Raw genomic sequence first — 6453 nt, 5'->3', positions numbered from 1 at the left:
TAAAAATATCCTTGGTTTAGCATTAAAATTTCCTTAAATTTCCTTGAAGCAAGATTTATTGATTTCCGCCTATTAATTTTTAATTGAACTAAACACAAAATACTTGATCTCGCAATAATGGTGCCCTGAAAAACATGTATTAATTTTCATTTTCGCGTCTTTTTTGAGTTTTTCTAAGATATCTCAAATATTCCTTAGATTTTCTTAAATTTTTTTTAAATTTCCTTAGATTTCCTTGATTCCTTTTTTTTCCTTGAAACGAAACCGATTTTTTGAGCCAAAATTTCCTCAAAAAAGGAAATTTCCTTGAAAGTGGAAACCCTGGAGCCTGAAGCAAATCTCAATCCCCGAGCCCGTGATTTCCTGGGATAATCCAATCAAAAGCCTGGTTTCCGGTTTGTATAAGGTTTGAATACATTACAATATTCCAACAATGATTCCAACAGCGTGAACGCCCTCAGTGCGTGAGCGACCAATCGAACATTTCTCATTTCGATTATCCCGAACAGGGAGCCAGGCTACCCTATGGAGATCAGTGAACTCCAAATATACGGAAAGTCGTGGAAGGCTGAATCACCGGCTGAACTCCAAAATAAAATAAAATAAACCAAATAGTAGATAAAATAAAATAAACCTAATAGACCAAAATAAAATCCAGTCATTGGATGAAACCGATTTGACTATAATTTGCTGATTTGGGGTGGAACAACAAGGAGGAACTTCGTTTTAGACCAATGAACAAATTTCCTTATATTTTCAGTGACACAATCAGAATGCATAAATGTTTACCAGTTCCGGTGAAAATGAACATTATTTATCGTTTTACATGAAGTATTAAACATTTTAATTCACTTGAGATGTAAACAAATAAACCCTTTCGATAATTACGGCACAACATTATCGTTATAAATTTAGAAAAACCTTAAATGCGGAAATGTGACCAATAAATGTGGAAATAAGTCATAACACTAAAACGAGGCTACCAGGCGACAACCGGCAGCCTCGTTCTTGTGTAATGGCCAGTGAACTCAAAAGAACTCAAAAGAACTCAAAAGTTCTTTTGAGTTCAATGGTAATGGCTTATTTTCACACTTGTTTGTCAAAATCAAAAATTCTTTTTCACGCATGTGTTAAAGAAGCCAAGAAAGATGTTTTGCATCTTAGCTTGTGAGAGTAAAACTTGAAATCCCTCTCAGTTAAGGTGGTTCTAAATTAAAAACGATAATGTTGTGACGTAATTAGCGAGGGTCTGTTGGCCAGTTATAAGGCCTTGTTACACGGTGCAAATTTTTTTGCAACTTGCAATGCAATTCTACTTTTAAGCCATGTAATGCTAATTTAGCCTTTCTCACGATGACGAATATGCCGCCATTTTTGGGGTACTTTTTTCAAAAACCGTGAGCGTAAGACTTGGTAACGGCGACTGTCTTTAATTTTAGGCTGAATTTATTCTTCAAATGGTCTGTTTATTTAAAAAAAAAACTTTTTATATTTAGAAATAATTTTTAAACCCATTTCAGAAAATTAAAAGTACCCCAAAACGTCATCGTGAGAAAGGCTAATTAGCGAAGAGTTCTCAAAATGTAAGTGTAAGAAACGCCATGGAGTGTAATAAAGACAAAAGTTTGGTAGTTGCCAAATTTACATCTCTCTAAAGAAGAATTGCATTGCAAGTTGCAAGAAAAATTGCACCGTGTAACAGGACCTATAGTTCAAAACGAATTTTTTCCTTGTTGGGGAGAAAGAAAGCAACCAGAACGAAGACACCCATCATTTTTAAAGGAGGAGGGGTGGTGATATATTGACATTTAATTAGCTTGGTTGACCTTCGAGCTTAAAGATACAAATTTACACAGTGAATTTAAAAAAGCCAGGAGAGATAACACCGCCGCCATCTTAAGGCCAAATTGAAGGCCATTGCCATTCACAGGTCGAAAATCCACCATATTTTCGTTACTTATTTTCTTCCTAGTTTTTCAGTTAATAGTAGCGGTAGAAATATAGTCTAGAAAGTTTCAACCTTACCTACTATTTTGTGAAAAAACATTCTCGATGGAGGGAATCAAGTTTAATAATTACTTTGTTGCTGTAGAAAGCAACGGCGCGTTTAAACTTGTGCAAGATCAGGGGTCATCCTAAGGCCTAATATCCAAGCATTTGTAACTGGAAAACGGGTAGTTCTAAAAATTGAGTTTTGGATAGAAAACTTTGAATTCCCAAGATAGTTTCCATATATAAAAGCACCCAAGTGATAAATAACGTTATAGTTAATACTTCCCAGATCAACTTGTGATTACACAAAATTCACCGTTAAAATCTTTTTATACACCTGGGGCTAGTTTTATAAAACTCTTAACTACGTTTTAACTACTTTTTAACCACCCAACTGTAGTTAACATAGTTAACTTTAATCACGTAGTTAAGCCGGTTGTATAAAAGTGTAGTTAGCCTTTACTCTACAGGGTGTCCCAAAAAAAACGAAAACTATTGAAATCACTCATTGTTAAAATTTGAATGCCGTGTTCACGAATTTCAGCCCGTGGGGATTTAATGCAGCTTATAAAATGCTAAATGCTTTTTGCTGCTAGAGAAAGGGGACATGTCGAAGAACATGGTCCTTGAGATGCCCATTTAAATAATGTTATCCATATTTGTAAATTGTAAATATTGTTAATAAATATCATTTTTGCGAACAAGCAAATTTGACTGCATCATGATGCATGCATAAAAATGCTTATGGCAACCCCGATTTATACACTAGTGGGCCCAACAGAGTGCTTAGGCATTCAAACTCTAACAATGGCATTGTTATGGGTGATTTCAATAGTTTTCGTTTTTTTTTGGACACCCTGTACAGGGTGTATCAAAAAAAAGGAGACATTAAGAAATCAAGCTATTGTTAAAATTTGAATGCCTTTTCAATTGCATTTGCACATATGCTGAACCGTAGTGCGTGCCGAAATATTGATGGCATGCATGCATACATTAGAAAATGAATTGACGTTTGTATACACAAGATTGTCTGCTCCTGGGAATTTGAAAATAACTTTAATGGCATAAGGAAAAATAACGACCCAAAAATATTCAAATGACTAAGCACACTACCAGTACAAAAATGGTTCAACTGACTTCGGAGCAAAGAGTTTTTGTAGTCTTTATACCCAGCCTGCCGTCATCAGAAAAGCAGTTCGCGATATGCACAAGCGTACGGAAGTTTGTGTTGAGAGAAATGGGGGCCACGTTTGAGGTCATGGTCCATGACATTCAGTTCTTTTGATGTTCAATTTATCAGTAATTTTCAATTTGGATCGAAATGTTAAGTGAATCTGTGTCAGATCAAGTTGTAATTAATTCCTGACTCATGTAAACATTTTAATAATAGCCAGGGTTTGTAAAATGGGATACTGAGCCATTCCGGATTCAAAGTCAATCTAACTCATTTGAACAGCCCTAATACTCGCGCGCAGTGTTAAAAATTAATGAACAAATATTTGTTCATGTTTTGAAGGAACAGCTAAAACAATCTACCACGCATGCTGTTATTGCTTTTGTGCTTAGTCGTTTGTGCTTAGTCATTTGAATATTTTTGGGTCGTTATTTTTCCTTATGCTATTAAAGTTATTTTCAAATTCCCAGGAGCAGACAATCTTGTGTACAAACGTCAATTCATTTTCTAAAGGTCTCCTTTTTCTAATGTATGCATGCATGCCATCAATATTTCACGCACTACGGTTTAGCATATGTGCAAATGCAATTGAAAAGGCATTCAAATTTTAACAATAGCTTGATTTCTAAAGGTCTCCTTTTTTTGATACACCCTGTAGTTAAAATCTAGTTAAAGTTAACTATCCTCAAGGGCATCGTTAACTTTCCAAATCGTAGTTAAAAATGGGGTCTTGAGCTTTCGAGGAGTGAGAAAACATTACAATCAATACATACCAAGGTTGTCAACCGTTATACACTCAGAAAAGGCCCCGTCGAAGCTTGTAAACTTTCAATATGCTTTTATCTTTGTCGTACTTCATGCTATTTCTCTGTTTAACAACCCCACGCAAGCTCCACGCAAGTTAACTACGTGATTAGTTAATCATCCGACAAAACTACGTTTTCAATCAATCAATCGATTTTATTCGCCACTGTTTAGCGAAATTTACAAAATAAGGATATAAATATACAAAAATTTGGATTACACACATTTAAGATTGTCAGTTTGAATCAAGTTATTAGTGAACGGCAACCAGAGGAGCATAAGCTTTGTGCAACGCAGTTAACTCGTGTAGTTAACCAACTGATAGTTAAGGATTTAACTACAGTGATTAGCGCTAATCATAGTTAAAGTTAACGACGTTTTTATACAACCGGCCCCTGGGACCGGTTGTTCGAAAGGTGGATAAGTCGCTATCCAACGGATAAGTTTTATCCAGCGTGTGCATGATTTGCGTTGCACGAAGCTTGGATAACTTATTAACTTTATTCAGCGGATAAAAATCGCTATGTACTGAATAAATTTATCCAAGGTCCGCAGGTAGTTTAAATCCACTATCCAGTGGATAAATTCAAAGATACCGAGATAACACTTTAAACATTTACAATAAAAAAGGACAAAAATACAATATTCCTGTTACTCTGTGTTTCGACAAACTAATGTACGTGATTGTACTCACTTTTAAAAAATCTTTTCGAAGTGCAATCCAGCCAACGTTTATTTTTCACGTTGCCTACACATCCGTTCCGAGCGGCGATTTTTTGCACAATGTCATCCTCACATTGATAACAGGCGGTAAATTTACTATACGCTTCTTATCAGTTTTTAAACGCGAATATGCAAAGAAAGATTCAACCTATTCCAAGGAGACTTGCTAATATCTAAGTAATTTCATTCACGACGCAATAGACAAGTATAGACAACAAGGCTATGAAGCAGCACATCTTGAAGCAGCTATAAAGTCAGGCAGATAGAAGGAAAAAACTTACCATATCGAGGGTCATGTAACTCCCGGCACGCAGTTTTCGGTATATTTCTCGCAGTTTTAATTGTGTAAAGCTCGGTCGCCGAGATTGTTCGCTTGAACTGACAAGTTAGGGATATCGCATAAGAGGTGCACGCATACGATTGCACATAAACTCTTTATTATATACGATAACTTGACGTAAAACTATAAGTACAAATAATAGAAAGTATAAGTCGAGTATACGCTAAGACAGTGTACCAAGAGGCGAGTTAAACACAGCCAAATGACAACAAAACTCACCGAATGTCCTCTCTTTGTGAGCTATACACTAATTATCGTTATAGTTAAGACGTACTATGAATATCTTCGCAAATTATATCGCAATACAAAGTTTCATCCTCGCCATACGAAAACTGTTTTTTAACACAACAAAGCTAAAACACGCTGGCTCCAAAGCGAGCCCGCAGTTACAGGTCAATTTCATTTTAGTTTCGCCTTGCACTTTATAGGGTAGTAATAACGTTTTGATATGTCAGCAGCGTCCAAACTTCTTGTGGACGATTGCCGACACAGTTTTATTTCACAGTTCGGCGATTTTTGTGTTTTGTTAAAAATGGCGGCAAAGAGGAAGTGAGCCCGTAAATTTTTTTACCATCGAGGAATTAATTATGCTGATGCTTCTTGTATCTGCTATTTTTGAGCATGCAGAAGAAAGTGTACGAGCAGGGCCGTAGCTAGAAACTTAATTGGGGGGGTGCATATTCATATATTCGTCATATGCCCGAATGATTTCTTTTGTATGCTATTGTTCCTATGGTATATAAACATGAATATATGAATATACACCCCCCCAATTAAGCGCTCTAGCTACGGCCCTGTGTACGAGATTACCGAAAGCACAATAAAACTCCACTGTGGCACTGTTCAGTTAATAATCTTTAGAATCAGACCAGAAAATGAGATGAACGAGCCTTTGATAATGCTTTGATTGGGCCGAAGAATACAACAATGCTCATTCCATAATGCTCATTCCATAGGGAAAACAGGATCGATGCTCATTTGATAACCATTAAACAAAATTGGACAGTACAAGATCGCCAAAATTGCAACATCGCTTTCGACAGTTGAGATGCATATATTAACATTTCGATCAGGTTTAGTGGCATGCTGGCAACAGAGGAACATCTTGGTGTCTGCTTCATCTTGATTGGAGCAAAGACTTACTTCTCTACTTGACACTACTTTGTTATCTACCACTTCTAGTTAAACTATGTGTGACCATGTGTGACTATGTGTGACCATGTGTGACTATGTGTGATCGAGTGTGACTATGTGTGACCATGTGTGACTATGTGTGACCATCTGTGACTATGTGTGATCGAGTGTGACTATGTGTGACCATGTGTGACTATGTGTGACCATGTGTGACTATGTGTGACCATGTGTGACCATCTGTGACTATGTGTGATCGAGTGTGACTATGTGTGACCATGTGTGACTA

Source organism: Dendronephthya gigantea, unplaced genomic scaffold, assembly GCF_004324835.1.
Source record: "Dendronephthya gigantea isolate DGI-Jeju-01 unplaced genomic scaffold, DenGig_1.0 000044F, whole genome shotgun sequence".
Taxonomy (NCBI): Eukaryota; Metazoa; Cnidaria; class Anthozoa; order Malacalcyonacea; family Nephtheidae; genus Dendronephthya; species Dendronephthya gigantea.
Note: the sequence above shows the minus strand (reverse complement) of the source record.